This window comes from Schistocerca piceifrons, chromosome 2 (assembly GCF_021461385.2).
Source record: "Schistocerca piceifrons isolate TAMUIC-IGC-003096 chromosome 2, iqSchPice1.1, whole genome shotgun sequence".
Taxonomy (NCBI): domain Eukaryota; kingdom Metazoa; phylum Arthropoda; class Insecta; order Orthoptera; family Acrididae; genus Schistocerca; species Schistocerca piceifrons.
Genome location: NC_060139.1, coordinates 208,634,620 through 208,654,509, shown reverse-complemented (window position 1 = coordinate 208,654,509; position 19,890 = coordinate 208,634,620).

The following is a 19,890-nucleotide window of genomic DNA, read 5'->3' as shown; positions in this document are numbered from 1 at the left end:
CTGACTATTTTTCGTGGATTTTCAGAAGTTTAAGAAACGTTTCATTCTGGTCAGCCTACTTAAACACTTACACAGACAGGTAATATTCCAATTACAAACGATTGTGAATTGTGAGATATGATACTTTGTTTTCTGCAAATAAACTCACCTTCTTGAAAATAATAACGCTGTGAGAAGTGACATTATTTCACCACGTTCTCCTGCCTGCATATATTAAACTTGTGATTGATTTTATTTATGGTTAATGTAACTGATGAGTTGGGAGACCCCAGGACACACACATAGCCAACATTCTGAAATCCAACCACGCATTACGGAGGCCCTACAAACAGTGGTTTCCTTTATTTTCAATTGTTTGTTCGTGCTGATGCACATAAGGGCTCACAAGTTCTTATTTGATGGAAGCAACACTGTTAAATAAAATGTCATGTGGCTAGAGCCTCCCGTCGGGTAGACCGGTCGCCGGGTGCAAGTCTTTCGAATTGACGCCACTTCGGCGACCTGCGTGTCGATGGGAATGAAATGATGATGATGACAGGACAACACAACACCCTATCCCTGAGCGGAGAAAATCTCCGACCTAGCCGGGAATCGAACCCGGGCCCTCAGTATTGACATTCTGTCGCGCTGACCACTGAGCTACCGGGATGCGGATAGCAACACTGTTTAATGTTACCAATACACAATTACCTATCCATCAGAGTTAGCAACAAGAACACATCGGCATTTACTTCAATCTCATATTACAATCTGATACGTCGCAGCCGTAATTAAATTAATCGTAATTAAAGTGAAACCAATTTTCACATAATTACAACTACATTTAGTTTAAGTGAACTACGCCATCAGTATTTACTGCTTACGTATAAGTGGCATATCACTTTTATAGGAAATGAGCTGCTCTTTTTGCTGGTGTGATCCAAATTTATATAGCTATGATATAATTTAAATTATGAGTAAACCGAAATTAAGCAAAAACTGCATTTAAATACTGAAAACTTACATTCCAAATGTGTGTGTGTGTGTGTGTGTGTGTGTGTGTGTGTGTGTGTGTGTATGAATTCCTAAGGGACCAAACTGCTGACGTCAACGGTCCCTAGACATTCACAATACTCAAACTAAGTTATGCTAAGAACAACACACACCCATGCACGAGGGAGGACTCGAACATCGGGCGGGAGGGGTAGCCCAACCCGTGACATGGTGCCTCTAACCACGCGGCCGTTCCGCGTGGCACATTTCAAATGTTGTTCACAATGTATAGTTCATTTTCCTCGGCACAGTCCAAAGCTATTTGTTTATCTGTTCCGTATGACTATTTATGCAGACTTTAATTACTTAATTCAGATGCTTCACATTGACTAATAAAGTACATGAATAAGCATGTGAGTAGCTCATTCGATATACCTCGATGAGCGCTTTCATTTGCTCAGTCGATCTTCTTTCTGGCTTAATTACTATAAGTCTTATTATAGTTATTGCAAGAAGTCGTTACAGACTCATTTTCCGCTTATTACCTGATATAAAACTTCCCTTTCATGGTCAGTCTAATCGTCTTGTTGAGGTCTTTAATAAGGCGTATCGCACTCCGCAGTATGTTTAGTGGTTCACACCCCACGTGCATAAACATGTATAAACTTGACAATTTGCGCGGACTGCTAATGACTTTGTTGTCGAAGTTGTCGAGTGCAAAGGCCCCCATTCACAACACGACCGGTGTGCCGACTCGCTTGCTAACTGGATCACGGGGTCCTGGGTTCGATTCCCGGCCGGACTGGGGCTTTCTCTGCCCAGGGACTGGGTGTTTGTGTTGTCCTCATCATTCTATCATCATTCGTAAAAGTGGCTGGATTGGACTGTGTACAGATTGGGAATTTGTATGGGCGCTGATGACCGCGCAGTTGAGAGCCCCACAAACCGATCATCATCATCATCATCATCGCTTGCTAACCCACTCAGTGAGTCGTCTGCATGTGTGCGGGCGGTGGCGACTATTTGGTGGACCCTACCTGGTATGGGCTGGAATGTAGCGTTTGGGGCTATCAGTTGGCAGTTCACTGTAAAACATGCAACCGGGCCACGGATCTGACCAATATAAAATCGCCCACACAGGGCAGACCTGCTTGGCAGGGAAGTGGGGAGGGGGGAATTCACCTGAGTGGTCTGCCTGTGTATGGGGGCCTTAACAGAAGCACGTCGGTCTTGGTGCTACGTCGTCGCAGTCGCACACAGACAGGTGGCCAAGTGCTCTCAAACCAAAACAAGCCATCTTGCCACCTCTTTATATGTTGTGTCACAAGCTGGACAATGTGGAAACATAGAGATACATGGCACCGGAAATGACGCCAAAAACTGAGAAAATATACTTGAACAATCACCGAATTTTTTTCGATGGTGCTCTAGTACATGCACTATAGTACTGGGAAAAATCAGTGAGCAAACCATGCCGGGTAGTCAGATAACACAACACTAGGGGTAGGTAATGGATAAAAGCTGTCTCAAAGAATAGTGCAGTGCTCACCACTTCCTTTGGGGCCGGCTTCCTGATGAAGTAGCCCAGCAAGAGTGCCACGGCGATAATGGTGAAGCCCATGAAGGTTCCGCAGAAGAGCGTGTTGTGCACCTCCGGTAGGTCAGGGTTCATGTGAGCGCTCTCACGCAGCGTCAGGCAGCCGATACCCATACCCTGCACACAGTGGTACTCCTCCATCACGACAATTTTCTGCCAGACTGCTTACTAACACCCTGTAGCGACAACAGCGACTACATTTATTCTACTTGTTTAGCAGACATATAATGCTGGCCATTAAAAATGCAACATCAGGAAGGACAGCACAGAATGAAATTTTACTTACTGGGTGTGTGTGCAATGTAGTTGGACGAGTAAGTGGTTTTCTTGGTGATTTGGCATATTTAGGTGTCATCTCTGGCAGATTACTAAGGATCTGCACAGCTAGGAATTGTGCCGAACTGAAACTGGATGACATATACAAGTACACCATTCTTTGCTGCTTCAGCTCTACACCAAGGTTAACCAATCGTAGTGGCTGCTGAGTGGTGCCATTCCAACCTCTCAGCAACACATGATTAGATGTTTTCAATGGCTGAACGATCTGGAGAACGAGCTGGTCAATATAACAGTTGAACAACCTCTGTACCAACGTGGGTCAAGACAGTACAGGCACTTACTGAAATATTTCACAGAGGCTTCCAAAATAGGTCACAGGCTGTATAAAGTGCCAGTTATATGAACTAGAGGAGATCATATAGTGCACCTAATGGCGCTCCATACTCCAAAATCAGGTGCTAGGCCCATACCACTGTTGGTGCGCCTCTCTCTGCTACTGCGTGAAGAGAATCTGCAACAGTTCTCGGGAACACTGACAGTTCGTGCTGCTTCAGATGTTATCACACTGTCCGTAAGACTTGCTGGAGATAATTTCCCCATTCGAGGCACAATACGTAAGTGTACGGTCGACAATCTTCTCAGGGGCCAGTCCTGTGAGGGCATCGAGTACGGCGCTCTTGAACCCGTCGCTTTCATACACACAATGCTGTGATAGAAGATCATTCGGCATGAGCAGCAATAACGTGGAAGGAAAAACCACTGGACCGATAGGCCAGGATTCTATCCCTGTCGAATTCTGAGACGCTTTGATGGATGTTTCACACTATTACATGAGGCATAACACGATCTTCTCACGAACAACATTCAGATGCGGCCCTTGAATGAGAAACCCGCTGCATAATCATTCTGATACAGAGAATGTAGAGGGCATCACTCCTACGAATTATGTGTGGTCGCGCTAAAATGTTAATCATTTGTATAGCCGAGAATGTTTTACAGTTTACGCCAGTTTAACGTGCGTTGCACGCCGCTTTCATGATGATGTAATTTTAATGGCCAACAGTGTAAATTATTTATATTTCAAATGCTGCAGTATCTCATTCATATACAAAACATGCCGACTGGATCCTAAAAAATAAACTTAAATAACACGGGCCAACACGTGAACTGTTTATATGACAATCGTGTACTTACAATGAAATCATCTTTCAGTTAACTAAAACAAACTCTCACATTAAACACATACACGAACCAGTCACAGTAACGTGAACACCACCTAAGTTAGACGTCAAAGAGCAACAACATCTCACAGATGGCATGTGGTAGCACAAGTAGTGGAGGGCATATGAAGCGTGTCGGGAGGACGCGGAAAACAATGCAGTCGGGGTCGTAATGCAAAAACCGAGCGATTTATCTGACGTCCAAAAGTGGATGATCACTGGCATTTGTGCCAATGGTGGAAGTATTTCCGAATCGCTTTTTTAAATTGTACACAAGGCGCTATGGTTAAATTATTCTGTGGTTGGCTACATGGCGCTATACAAAGCCGACTGCAGAGATGTGTATGTGCGAACAGAAGTGCAACTGTTGACCAATGGACCGCCCAAATGAACCGAGGGGCTTCCAACAGTGTCTCCTCCACGACCCATCAGCAAACATTGCTGTGTATGGGCGGCCGCAGCAGGCAACTGGTTCATGCACCAAGACTGACTGCTGTTGTACGGCGTATAACGTCTGAAAGCAACCACCTTGAAACAGTCGTCTGAAGCGTCAAGGCAGAGGGCATTCCCTGTGTGATCTCTTCATTCTGGAATACACACTGGATCAACACAAATGTGCGTATATCCTTCAGGACCATGTTTGCTTTTCCTCAGCAAGATGCCACTACCAGCTAGCAGTGTGCGTGTGTGGCTCGAAGAGCACCAGGATGACTTTACCATACCGCTCTGGCCTCCAGATTTAAATCCAATCAAGTATGTGTGCCCCCTCCCTCTTCGAACTGACTGTTCGGGTCATGGATCCTCAACCGAGAAACCTGGCACAGCTGGCCCTGGCGCTATGGTCAGCATGGCCTCCCACAACATCACTGACTCTCTTCCTACACATCTCGCAGCAGTCCATAGTGCAGAAAGTGTTTATTCAGGCTTCTGATAGGTGGTCACATTAATGTGAGTGGACAGTGTATTTCATGCAACAGCAGTGTGAAGTCCCCGACGACGTACAACTCAATGCAATACTTCTTAATCTTCTTCGCTTTTCATCTCCTTTTTTTCTTTTCAAGGAATTCAGGCCCTAAGTCCGGTTCTGGTTTCCAATATGTCCATCTCTTTCCAGTTGCCTAAGCTCCTTCGACCTAGTGAGACGTAGCTGCAAACTACGAGGGTCGTTCAGTAAGTAATGCCCCACATTTTTTTCTCAGACATATTTATTGTTAAGAGTCAGAATTTGGTGACAATATACATCAACGTATCTTGCTTATTTCCTGTTTTTCTCCGTAGTCTCCATCACGTTCTGTGGCCGTACGCTAACGTTGTGGAAGAGTACGTATTCTCTACAGGTAAAAGCCACTCCATGGAATGCTTTATTGTTTCCGGCGCAAAGTGATGCACCCCGCTCTCGTCCCCCGTAACGATCCGTGACAGAAGGGCCTCTCCGTCGTTCTCAAAACGCTCCGCTCCATTCAGACGAAATGGCCTTTCTTTGATTCTTGTGGTCTGCTGTGAGCATTCGTGGAACCCATCGTGAGCACCTCTTTGAATATCCCAGAGTCTCGATCATTTCAGACGCACTTCAACTGGTGACCGATTCAGCATGTCTGGAGCAGTGGCTGTGACAGGACGTCCCGAGCGTGACTGATCATGTAACTCTGTTGCTGCATTTCCTGAGGCTGTAACTTGCTTTACCCATCGCCCAATTGTATTCCTATCAACTGCAGCAACACAAACGTTTATGGATGTTCACCATGGATTCTTTTTCTGTACGCAAGAATTAAATAAGAGCGCCCTGCTTGTACCGTGCGTCGTATGTAGACGCCATTTTGACGCTGTACTACGACTCTGCCACCTGCCAGAACGGTTCGATACTTCACCGGCGCACAGAACAAACATCAAATGTGAAGCACCAATAAGGACGTTTGTCTATGTGTATTAATGGCTTTTTCAAAAAATGTGGAGCATTACTTACAGAACGACCCTCGTAGCTGTGATATTCTTCTATATCGCATCCCATTTAAATGGACCTCCTACCGTTTCCCATTGTTTTATATTTTATTTTATGAATTGTACTAGATATTTTAAGCCCTTCCTTAGCTGCGCTGTTTCTTATGCAGTAGTTTATATTCTTTGAACTGAGGAATTTCGTCCCTGCTGCCTCTATATCGTTTTCGTGCTTTAAGGTCAATACGCATCTTTCGCTTCCATAAAGAAACTCTAGTATAACTATAAATTTATAATATTTAAGTTTTGTTCCTGCTCTTGAATTTTCTTACTTATTGCATGTCACTGTTCTGGAATCTATTTAGTTGCACTTGTTTTATCACTATCACTGTCATTATCAGAGTTTTAGCTGTGGTCGCAGCCTAAATAGCGAAAGTGAGATACTTTACGGACTGACTTATTGTCAAAATTTATTTATTATCTAAGTGGCTACTGACCTATGAATTTTGCTACTTAATTTTTCTAGCAGGATCAGTAAATTGTAATCAGAGGAGATCCGATTCAGTTTACGAATAGCAAACTGTAGTCTGTCTTCTGTGTCGTCTACACGTCTACATCTAACAATTAATTAGCAAAACTGTAATTTCCTGCGGCAGTCAGTGTTTGCTCCTTTGAGTTTTAATAATTTTCTGCACTTTAAGATTAAAAGAACAGAATATTTCAATTTTAAATGCAATTTGTTCCGTAATTTTTGCTTTGTCTTCACAAATCTTCATAACGCACCTCGGGAAACAGACACAGATAAAAATCAGAATGGATGCTTTCCGGAAGTACTACATCAGAATTTTATTTTATTTCTTAATTTTTATTTTTTTTATTTTTTTGGAAACGTTGATCTATGTATTAAACTTGGATGAAGAAGGAATGTGCTTGAGTTGATCGTACCTGAACCACTTCTGAATATAGCAGCCAGTTTCCGGAATTAACTTTAAGCCGTTTTAACGTTCTGTGTATTTCTTTACGTGTGTGCCATCTTATTGTTTTCAGTGGATCCAACAACACATCTTCATCTATTGCTTCCATAATTTCATCATTAATATTTTCTACTTTCTTATCAGTGTCATCTGCACTGGTCGAAATTAAGCAGAGAAAATATGACACTAGGCCAGAAGATTAATTACAGCAAGAACTAAATAATGTACAGTCAGTAGGCTGATAAAAAAGTAGTAAATATTAATGATGAAATTATGGAAGCAATAGATGAAGCTGTGTTGTTGGATCCACTGAAAACAACAAGATGGCGCACACGTAAAGAAATACACAGAACTTTAAAACGGCTTAAAGTTAATTCCGGAAACTGGATGCTCTATTCAGAAGTAAATTCCATCTCTGCCTGAAACGGAAATCCTGTAATTACTGTACACTGGCAGTACTAACATACTGAAGCGAAAAATAGGTGTTAAATGCACGTACTTATATAACACAGAGATTACCGAAAGAGCACTGGAAAGATGCAAATGGGTAAGACAAAAGACAGTGCCTGTTAAGAAAGTGATTGTTAAGAAACTGAAATGGAGATGTGTTGGGCGTAAAACGAGGTGAAATGACAGGAGATAGAATAAGCAGATTCTGTAAATTAATACTGTACTTATAGCTGATCAGCCAAGCTGTTGGTTCCCTTTTTATGTCTTGTTTTCAAAATCTGGCGGTAACAATTTTGTTGAAACTGAGTGAAAAGCTTCCTCAAGATATGTTAATCCCAATCAGAATGTTAATTATTAGACATTACACTTTTATATAACTTCATAGACGAATGGCAATGGTCCATGACTGATGTCCGAAACTGCTTGGTTTCCATGCTAGAGACCTTTTATTCAGTCATACGTTGTTACAGAGACTGAGGTATAATACGCGCTGTACCGTGCAACTACAGTAACAGTATGTGTTGAAAATGGTTTCCATGTGCCTCAACCCTTGAGTGTAAGCGTCGTAGCATGTTCTGTCTCACACGTTCACATCAGCGAGACTGCACCATAACAGCGTCGCAGGCAGCACGAATACGTTGCTCCAGTGTCTCCACATCAGGAATGGGCTCGGCATACAGGATACTTTTGAGATGGCCCCATAACCGGAAATCGAATCCGGTGATCGAATATAGAACCATTGTGTACAACGCTGTATTACATCAACTACAAGGTGAGTAAGCAAGAGAAGTGAATCGGACATAACATTAGCAATTATTAAGGCAGAAGAGGGCGCTAGGGCATGATGTATGAGGAGTACCACCTTCTAGGGGGAAACCATGCATTCAGTAACTGTGGCTGCATGGTACATCGCGTATTAGACCGCGGTCTCTGTAACAATGTATGACACAATAAATGGTGTCTCCCATGGAAACCATGCACTTCCGGACATAATTTCATTAGACCTTTTTTATTCCGTATCCTCTCATCAATCGATCCATAGAGTTTGTATACGATGGAAAAAATAAGTAGCCGCAGGGAAGGTGGAACTTAGTTCTCATCGCACAGCCACCTCAAGTAGATTATCGACAACCATACCAAGCTACCATCTCCTCGCCACCACTGCCACTGGACTCTTGTGTGTTCACTCCGTTCTATTCGCTGTCTCTCATCCTGCTGCACTACCGTAGGACTTCCCTGTTCCTCCTACATTGTTTACTTTCTTGTAAACTTTAAATTTTTTTTGTGAGACAAGTATCTGGCGATTTAACATATGTCAGTGTATGGCGGTCATACTGTGACCGTGCAAGGGTATTTATTGATGTAGGTGGCAGTAACATGTATCCGCTATCCCGCCTTTTACTCAGAGACCATCTGCTCAGTCACGTCCACCACCGTTTATCTGAAGGAAGTTTATCAATCGCAAAGCGTTTCGGTGTTACCTGAGGATGCTTTTTTTTAGCTGTGTGAACTGATACACCGTACTAATTTTGTTGTTTAGTGAATGGTGTTCTTTCACCAATTTCCACTTTTTCGGGGAATTGAAATTACTCTGTATGAAGGGTTGTGAAATGAGGTTGCACTATTCAATAAACAGAGAAACTATTTTCGTATCAGTGACAATTTAGTTAGCTTAAAACATAGTTAAGATGTTCAAATGATAACTGTAGTGGAAGATTCACTAACTGTAGTTCCTTACCAACTGAATTATCTTGATAGTGGCTAAGACGCATCGGGTATTGTCCATGAGAGTCTCGGGCTGCTTTCAGGCCTCTGAAATAAACAACACCGTTGCAAATATATTCATGATCAAGATGTCGCATAACTAAGTAATAAAGTGTGTGGAAGCACAATGGTTAATACATAATATTCGTTCTCACTATAACGGACATGATCGTCTTGGGAGATTCAGCGACTATTCTGATATTTGCGACAGTTCTCATTTATTTTTCCGTCTCAGTTGCACATTTTTAATTAGATTACATGTTTGGATCACTCTGGATCATCTTCATTTCTAAAGGGTGGTGGTTCTCAGTAGACAAGGTGACTTTCTAAAGCAACATTTTAAATTGGATTACAAGTTTCGATCACTCTAGATTATCTTCAGATCTAAGAAATTGCGTCAGAAAGCTGTCTTGTCTACTGAAAACCACAGATCATAATGGTGATTCTGAGTAAACAAGACAGCTTGCTGACGAAACTATTTAGATCTGGAGATGATACAGAGTGATCGAAACAAGTAATCTAATTAAAAACGTGCAACTGAAGAGGAAAAATAAATGAGAATTATCGTAAATATTCACTGTGTTGGATATGAGAATGGAACTTTTATTTCTGTTTGAAACATCATTGGGAGACGTTCTGGGATTGTAACCGGTGGTCACTCACTGTTGTGGTCTTCAATCCAAAGACCGATCCATATCCTGTGCAAGCCTTTCATCTCTATGTAACTGCCGCAACAAACATCCCTTCGAACTTACTTTCTGTAGCCAAGCCTTGGTCTCCTCCTACAATTTTAATCCTCCCCCTCCGCCACATTTCCCTCCATTACCAAATCGACGATTCCTCGTTACCTCGGGAACTGTCCTCTCAACCTAAACCTTCTTTTAATCAGATTGTGCCATAAATTTCTTCTCTTATCAGTTATATTCACTGTCTGTCATTATATTTGTCTATCTTTCTACTATTTAGAATTTTTTTATAGCATTACATTTCAAAATCCCTAATTCTTTTGGTTTTTTTTTATATTTTCCCATATAAGGCCATATATGAGACAAATGCCTTAAATTTGAATTTTGTGTTAATAGAGTTATCCTTTCAAGAAGGGCCTTTCTCACTATCGACAGTCTGAATTTTCTATGCTCTGTACTTTATTAATCGTCGGTCATTTTGCTGCCCAGCTATTAAAACTCATCTACTTCTTTTAATGCCTAAACTAGTGTACTCAGCATAGAATGATTTTATTCGCCTAATTCCATTACCCTCTTTTCTTATAACATAATTTCCAGAAACTATTCCGTTCAGAGTCCTTTGACGTACCTGAGATTTGTCAATGACGTTGTGATTCTATCGAAGTTTTTATTTCTTCTCCCTGAACTTCAACTCCCTTCCCAAATTCCATCTTTGTTTCCCGCACAGCTTGCTCAACGCACAGATTGAGTAATATTGCAGATTGACTACAGTCCTGTCTAACTCCCTTCTGAATTACTACTTCCTTTCTCTTTATAATTGCAGTATACTGTCTGTGAAAGTTGTAATCAACATTTATTAAATCTCTTTTACTTTCAAATTTCTAACCATGTGAGCTTACATATAGACCTTGCATGTTAATGTTCCGCCATCAGTTTCCTAAAACAGTACGAAGCAGTTCTCAAAACAAAATTGTCTTTGAAGATTAGAAGATTTCCGAGACCTGTTAGATACAAAACAACTGCAGCTAGTTAACATGTTCACAAATAGGTGGATGTGTAGCATAAGTAATGATCGACTCCGAAACGTCGATGTTTCTAAAATCGCCTGTTCGTGTTCTAGTTTGAAGATTACTCTCTTCTGGTGCTGTTTTATAATTTTCGCTCCATAAATCAATTATGGCAATTATGGTTCCTCTGTTTTACTGTAATGTAGCAGAGTGTTGCCCAGTCTGGCAGTCATCTCAAAAGCTGCTAGCAAATAGTAGATAGCTTTGGTCGTTTTCAATCTTGCTAAAGCATCTTGTGAGAAGCGTCAGCCTTATCTGGGTCTCATCCTATTATTTTAATTTAATATTTCACCAAATTAAAATATAATTTGTTCTTATTTGATAGAAGCTTAATTTACAAATAGATAATGAGCGACTATTAGTTCCATATGTAGTGAGTTCTTCACTTGATTTCACCTCCTTACTTTCATCTTGTGTTTAGTGTAATATCAGTGCATGTGGTAGAGTAGGCAATAGGCTACCTATCGCCAAAGGTTCTGTTGCCCCGCACTGGTGGAATCTCGATGGGCTTCCTGTTTGGGAACCTACCAGACTAAGAGCGTGGGATGAGGAAACAGACGACATCTGGTCAGTCCACCTAATGGGACGCTGTGGCACCCACCTGACGGCAAGGGGTGTTGCAGTACTCATGCCTTGCAGACTCGCAACAAAACTTCTAATTTATTTTACCAGCATAGCCGTACTAAATAGAACCGTACCCCTTCCCCTTTTTATTTCTAATAAATTGTGTTCTCGTTTTCGAGACATGCATTGCAATAAAGGCTGTTATCGTTCTGAAATAATCCAAAAGAGTTGCTGTACTACTCTGTCACAATGGAATGAAAAAATTCTTAGAGTACAGTGTGGTTTGTAGAGCGCTGTTGCATTCGGAGTGAGGAAGTTGTTGGTGAGTAGTAGCATGCCTCGATTCGAGACAGAAGTCTTTCATCCTGCACTTGGCGGTGCAGCGGACTTCAACCATCACCGTCGATAGCTTGTGGAGGCATACTATGGTAGCAGCCTATCTGCATATGCTACTCGTAAACGAAATGAGGGCGCAATTTGGAGCATCATCTTGTCATCTGCAGCTAAAATCGTCGAACTAGCTGTGGTGAGAACAGCGAGCAGCTCTAACTTGTGACGGTACAAACCCCCGTTACTAGATGAATATTTCTAGTACGCAAGGTTTGCTTTGTGGAGACCGAGCGCGCTACATTGTGCGTAATTCGCGGAAGCGTGTGGCGCGCCCGCGCGATATTTGCAACGGTCGGTGGGATGTCTCCACCCGGGGGGCGGCCACGTGGCCCGTAGCTTGGGGCGTTGTTTGGATTTTCGCGCATTACGCGAAAACTATGTAACTTACGGTGAAGAGCGATGCGGCAGTGGATTTTCGTCAGCAATATGCACCTTCTGAAAGATCGATAGTTATTTCAAGTCACGAGACGCAAAAGTTATAGTAACCTCAAAAATCTGTTAATGTCATGAATACTGAAACATTAATAAGAATAGTAAATGACTACTTATAGGGATGAGCGAGCACTCATTAAAAACGTCTCGTCATAGCGGATCGAGTGCCGTAGTCATATCTTAAGATTCATAAATAATTAAGCCCATAAAGACCAATAAATAAAGTTGGAGGGGGAATCGTTTATAAAATTCAATAGAAAATTCATGAGATAAAGAACGGCACTATATAATATTTTGGGTGGCATCACACGTATTTTAAACTCGTTAAGTTATACTATACATGTAACTTGCAATAGTTTTCATTGTTTGCAAATTATTATTAACATTTATCGCCCATAATTGATTAATTATTATAGATATGAAGATTTTGAGCAACGCTATGTGTAGATCGCTATAGATTACGTCTAAAACCAGTGCTATAGGCAATTCCATGTTAAAACTTTGCAGCACAGATGTAAACAAACAAATTTGCGCTAAGTTGCGAAATGTTGCAAAAACTAAAACTTAATTTACGCTGCTACGTTCGCAGGTTCGAATCCTGCCTCGGGCATGGGTGTGTGTGATGTCCTTAGGTTAGTTAGGTTTAAGCAGTTCTAAGTTCTAGGGGACTTATGACCTAAGCTGTTGAGTCCCATAGTGCTCAGAGCCATTTGAACCATTTTGAACTTAATTTACGGGCAATAGACTAATCCTAGAAATTAATGTAACATAGTAAATAGGACGTACTTTTTAGCGTGGTTCCGATGGTGTACTTATTTCTGTCGAGGGATTTATGTATCAAAATTTGTAACCTTAACTGGTGAGACTGGTACTTAAATAACCAGGGGGTTGGATATCCGAGCCTATATAAGGGAGCGGCCATCTTGGCCAGGGGTCAGTCGTTGGTCAGTCGTTTTGGAGGGTGGGTGGCACATGTGGTCATTTGAAAATTTGTTCTCGCACCGATTTATTTCGACAAAGAGTATTGTTTAATAGTGCAAGTGTACAAGCATGTATTTGGTGAACTGGAGGTGGTACGATTATTTGTGTGAGTGTGAATTACGAGGTATACATCGACGTAAGTGAACATGTGGCGATCTGTGATTTCGCGCCAGAACTGCTAAAACAGAGAGGACAGTGGGACTTGTGCTTCTGTTCGAATCGATTCGTTGAAAGCAACCTACATAACTGCTATTGGAGGCTCGGAGTCAAATTATTTTTAAAGTAAAACTGTAAACCGTCTCACCAGTGCTAATTTCATTGTGTGAAAGAATAGAACAACGCTTATAAATAGCGATTGAACTGTATCGTGAAAAACTGATTTTAGTATAATAATCGCCTAATTCTTATTCCCTAGCATAAACTGTACTTATGTCTGAGTGAATAATTAATTCAAAGACTATAACAAATGTGCGGGTATGGAAGTGTACTAATGGACCAAGTGTGGAAATCATCCCCTGAGACTTACACGAGAGCCAAAAATTTGCAATAACATTTTTTAACCAACATTTGTATATGCACATTCGTCTGAACTGTCTGCAACCGCACTTCTTCTTTATTTACCGCCCCGTTGCAAACTTAAGAACTAATAACGAAGAGTAGGACAGTTGGACATGGCAGATGAATTAGCAGTAGTATGTTTCTGTGTGAGCCACAAAGCTTATGTGTGTTGTTTTTATGATCTTTTTGGTGCTTTCTCTTTGTGTTGTTTCTCAAGTTATTAGTTTTTGTAATAGGTAAAGTCGACGGAATACGACTCGCCCAATCATGAGAGAGAAAATAACCACCATGGTCCTTCCTCTACAGTTTATAGCTAAATATTAGGTTACGCGTTGTTCATTACTAATGCTGCGTCATTTCTGGCATTAAAGACTTCAATATAGTTATTCTTTTCAAGCGGGTTTATCACTTTGGGGCGACGCTGTTTTCTGCTGTTTTTAAAAATTAAATTAATATTGCTACATCACTCATTACATTTAGTGCAAACGTTGATGTATCTAATATGTTGACACGTTCAGTTGATAGTAACTGCATTTTGATGTTACCCCTGAGATTCTCCCCAGTAGACTGTGTACACTGCAAGCCAGGTACCTTGATATTCACTGTAATCGTTAATGGAATTACTTATCTCCTTGCAACATACTTTTACACGCAAATTTCACCAGCAGCCTCTTCCTCAGGCCACAGAAGGTCATTACTATCAGCCAGATCTGTGATATCTGCACTGTTAGCATGGGTGGTGAACTAGCATGGCAGTTAACGAAATTATTAGTCATTGCAAGCAGCTACAAATATTTTTCAATAATACCGAATGTTAATGCCATGTAGTGGGTAATTATTGAACTAGGTTGAAGTCTGATTCTTTTCTACGCCCCTCATGTGCTACTAAACTTCTTTTACTCCACGTTATAATTCTTTAAATAACAGCAGTCATCTCAGGTGGTTTGTTAGTATTTACAGTACATTTTTTTGCTACCAAACTGAGCATGAGATATGATTTTTTTTCCAAATGCTATTTCTGTTCAGCTGACGACTGGAATAATATCGCAAAGTTGGACCAAAATTGCTGGCAGAACAGTAGCCTCTTGAGAAGGAATGGGCCGACATGTTAATTTACTCATTGGTACGCGTCCTTTCTGTTGTGGACTGGCAAGACAGCCAATCCACTGTGACGGGTAGCCGAAAGGCACGCGTTTAGGCTCACGCAGGCTGGCGTGAGGTCTGGAACAGTTAAAGGAATTGAGTCTAGCAAAAAAGGTACATAGCTGCTGGAATACTTAACTTGAATCCATAATTGGTGAACATCGGTCTGACGGTACATGCATCACAAGATAAATAGCGAATGATAATGGCGCCTTGCTAGGTCGTAGCAAATGACGTAGCTGAAGGCTATGCTAACTATCGTCTCGGCAAATGAGAGCGTAATTTGTCAGTGAACCATCGCTAGCAAAGTCGGCTGTACCACTGGGGCGAGTGCTAGGAAGTCTCTCTAGACCTGCCGTGTGGCGGCGCTCGGTCTGCAATCACTGACAGTGGCGACACGCGGGTCCGACGTATACTAACGGACCGCGGCCGATTTAAAGGCTACCACCTAGCAAGTGTGGTGTCTGGCGGTGACACCACACTTTCCGGTCCTGGTGTTCCCTTCCTGTGCTCATGAGTGAATGAAAATGTAGGTCCATCCTTCTGACTGAAGGTTTGCGAGATGTAGACCATTCACTTACGTAATCGAATGAAACACCTGCTGCCGTCCATTCGATGTTATTTATTATATAGCAACCAGTTTCGGTGACTCAGATACGCTCTGTAGGGCTATCTCGTCTAAGTTGTGGGTACAGATATCAGAATGCGATATTTAGTTGTAGACTCGCCTACTTCTTTTTCTCTGTCTGTCATTTACGTTAGAGGAGTGATTCCAGGTCCTATAATTTTGATCCTTTTATTATATTTTTCTGAAAGAATATAGTCTGATGGTCATCGGTTTGGTGAAACTGAACCATCAATAGATGCGAAGGTATTTCCAGTTCTAAGGGTCATCGCTTTGTGTGAGATTAAACCATTGATACACACCGAAGTATTCATGACATAAGCGTTATGGATTCATAGTTCGATAATCTCTTTTCGTAGTTCGCTTGGCGCAGAATTCTAAGTGATGATGTTTGGTTTGTGGGACGCTCACCTGCGCGGTCATCAGCGCCTGTACGAAGTCCAAGTTTTTGCACAGTCCAGTTTTTACACAGTCCAATCTAGCCACTATCACGAATGTTGATGATGATAATGAAATGATGAGGTCAACACAAACACCCAGTCCCCGGGCAGAGAACATCCCCAGCCCGGCCAGGAATCGAACCCGGGACCCCGTGATTCAGAGACAGCAACGCTAACCACTAGACCACGAGCTGCGGATAGAACTCTACGTGAAATTTATCCCAATTTAGAGCTTCTCTCCTTGTGGCCAGCATGAAGACCATTGTTCGGACCCTCCTCCCCCCCCCCCCCACATATGTTCATGATTTCATAGCTAGTATTGTGCTGCATTGTGTAGTACATTAAAATCCACGTACACTGACTACCTGCATCCTGTACGTAGTATTAACCGGTCATTATTTTCTTGTTTATTCAAGATTTTCGTTCATGATAGCGTGCCTGTGTTTAATCCTTGGTTTGATTCACTAGTAAAGATAAAAGAGAAGCTTATGTGAGGCTCTGGGCCTCTTTAAATGATTATTTCTATAGGAATGTTGTGTTAGCGTTTGTTTGCCATCACTCTCACATGTTCATGGTTTTACAGCTAATGAGATAAAAAAAATGGTTCAAACGGCTCTGAGCACTATGCGACTGAACTTCTGAGGTCATCAGTTGCCTAGAACTTAGAACTACTTAAACCTAACTAACCGAAGGACATCACACACATCTGTGCCCGAGGCAGGATTCGAACCTGCGACCAGAGCGGTCGCTTGGCTCAAGACTGTAGCGCCTTGAACCGCACGGCCACTCAGGCCGGCTGAGATACAAAATACCTTGCATTGCGCAAAACATTAACATCTGTGTAGAGTGACCACCTACACGCTGCTTGCCTCATTACTTAATAAGTATTTTTGGGTTATTTACGGTTTTGTCAATGTGCACTTGCCTTCGGTATGAACTTTCTCCTTCGCCCAGTGAGTTCGCCGTTTGCTCAGCTTTCTCTTGGTAGCCAGTAGTTAGTACGGTTGCCCACAGTTAATTAACTAGATGAGTGCGTATGTGATTTATGCATTAGTACTGGAAATGGAAATGAGCGTCTGGCGTCATTGGCCGGGAGGCCCCTTACGGGGCAGATCCGACCGCCTTGGTGCAGTTCTTATTACATTCGACGCCACACTGGGCGACCTGCGCGTCGGATGGGGATGAAATGATGATGAAGACAACACAACACCCAGTCCCTTAAGTGGAGAAAATCCTCGACCCGGCCGGGAATCGAACCCGCGCCCGTAGGACGGCAATCCGTCACGCTGACCACTCAGCTATCGGAGCGGACTGCATTGGTATTATCCAGTGGTGATTATTAATGTTAATCCTTCATCATACCTTGTGTACCTAGTAAACACTATTCCAGTCGGATATTCTAGCGTGAATTAATGCATTTGTCTATGTAACGAATGTATTAAGTGTGTTCGAATGTATTGAGTGTGTTCCAAGTCATTGGCTTTAAGAAAATAAATACGTGTCATTAATGAAAGGAAAACCCCTTGGTTATGTAAAGATTTTCCATTGCCCAAGCCATGTCCATTAACCCTAGATAATTTTATCCGAAGAGATCAACACGCCTGCAGTGCCGAGACTGACAATGAATGGAAAGGGAAATGTATAATATGACACGACTTAGAGTAGTTTACGGGACAGTTCCTTCCCTGACTTCCTTATGTGAAAGCGCGTTATCCGTTGTGCTAACTACTAATGTAAATCCACTATTCTGTCACATTAAACCTAAACTGAGACGAGCGAATGTTACATGTTCGGAAACTCAGTTCCAGCCTCTACAAAATCATTAGTACTCCTGGTTTATAATCGGTGCTCAGACACTTTTTTTTAACCTGTGAATCAGGTGTTCAGTCATAAACAATACAAATAAGGTTTTCTAAGCCCCCAACCGTTATATATTACGAAAGTTATTGAAAATAGTAACTTCAGTATCAAAACAGAAATATCGACGCTTCAGCTCATAACTTCGATATGTTGTAAGTATCGCTGATATCGCGCACCCCTACTTGTAATAATGAAGCCGGTTGTTCGAATCTCCTAGTAACAACATTTTTTAGTTTTATTCAAATTCCATATTTAACATGTTTTTCATGTTACCCCACGCATACCTAAATGCGAATATGTGAAAAAGGTATAAATGTTCTGTACTTAACAGTGCACGGAAATCTGATCTTTAAAGTCGATTTTTTCGAGTTGTTTTTCTTTTTTGTTTTGAGAATTTCATCGTACTATTTGAGGGAACCGATGTCCGGGCACTGACATTAAAATCCTATAGGTATGAAAAAAATCAGAGACGATAGAGCAGTGCGTGAGGTCCCTTTGTAACAACGTTTTCCTGCCAACATTGCCAAGAGCTTTCTCTAAGGCTGGAAATGCTACAAATGTTGATTTGCCTTTATGCAATCTACTTCTACGAGAAATCATTTCTCCTGAACCTAAAATGCGGTTTCCTGAGGTCGGCTTCTACCAGCTCTTTCTTTCTTCTGTAAGTAATTCGTGTCGGCATTTGGCAAGCGTGACCTATTAAACTGATGATTTGGTAATATTCACATCTATCAATACCTGCTTTCCTTACAATTGTAATTATTGTATTCTTCTTTACATTTAAGGGTGTTCCACTTTGCTCATATATCCTGCATAGCAGATGGAATAGTTTTCTTACAGCCAGCTCTTCCAAGGATCGCAGTAACTTTGAAGAAACGTCTAATACTGGGGCTTTGTTTCGACTTAGGCCTTTCAGTGCCCCGTCAGGTCGTTCTCGCAGTATCATAATTCCCATCTCTTCTTCATCTCCTCTGTCTTCGCATTCTGCATTATTGCCTTCAGTTCGATTCCATTGTGTAGTGCAGTGTATCTATGATCGTTCTAGCGGACCTTTTCAGAAATTATTAATTTGTTTACATTTGCGATGTCACAAGCCTTGCCATCCGTAATGAGTACCATTCTGATGTCATAATGAATCGACATTGTTAACATTTGCTTATCGCTGGCTTCTGGAATATTCAAAGCCGGGCGCGCCTTTCTTCTGACGGAGCTTTGTCTCGCTATTCTATGGCAACAACGGCTCAGCGCTATTCGTCAAGCGCCGTCATGGCGTGGGCAGTTCCCACAGGGAGCAGTCGCGGATAAATAATATGAAGAAGTTGGCAGAAATATAATTAAGAGCAGAAACTGTTATTTCGGTTCAGAGGGGAAAGATGCTCGAGTGATACGGCTATTTCGCAGAAAGGCTTGAGGGATTATTTATGCGATTTGTATGGTCATATTGTAGTGATGCAGTTCTACCTATTTTTGTGCTTGCTAAGAAATGTGGATGAGGAATTTAGCGTTACGTAAGACACCTTTCGAGTTTTGTTTCACCCAGACATGTTTCCGCACATTTTGTGCTATCTTTAGTGGGTTACTTTATTTCCTTTCCGTAAAATTGTTATTACATTTTAACGTTCACAGAAAACATTTGGTACAAAATATTTACATTTGTGAGTGAAGTACTTGTTGTCAACAGTTGTCTACAGTTCGCTGCTGACATGTGTGTTTCTGGGCTGATGCACTGTATGTTGTTTACTACACTATATCTAAAGTTCTGGATTTATAGCTTATTTGGAAAAATGGTGTATGTACGCTTTAGTTTACATACCTTACATGACGCTATTGAATCGTATGTTGGTAGCTGTAAGCCTGCTACACAGTCTACAACTTATCGTCTGCAAACGGTGAAACTTAATTTTTATTTTAAGTTTATTATGCTTTTTCTACCGAATATAGGTGTGTATCGCG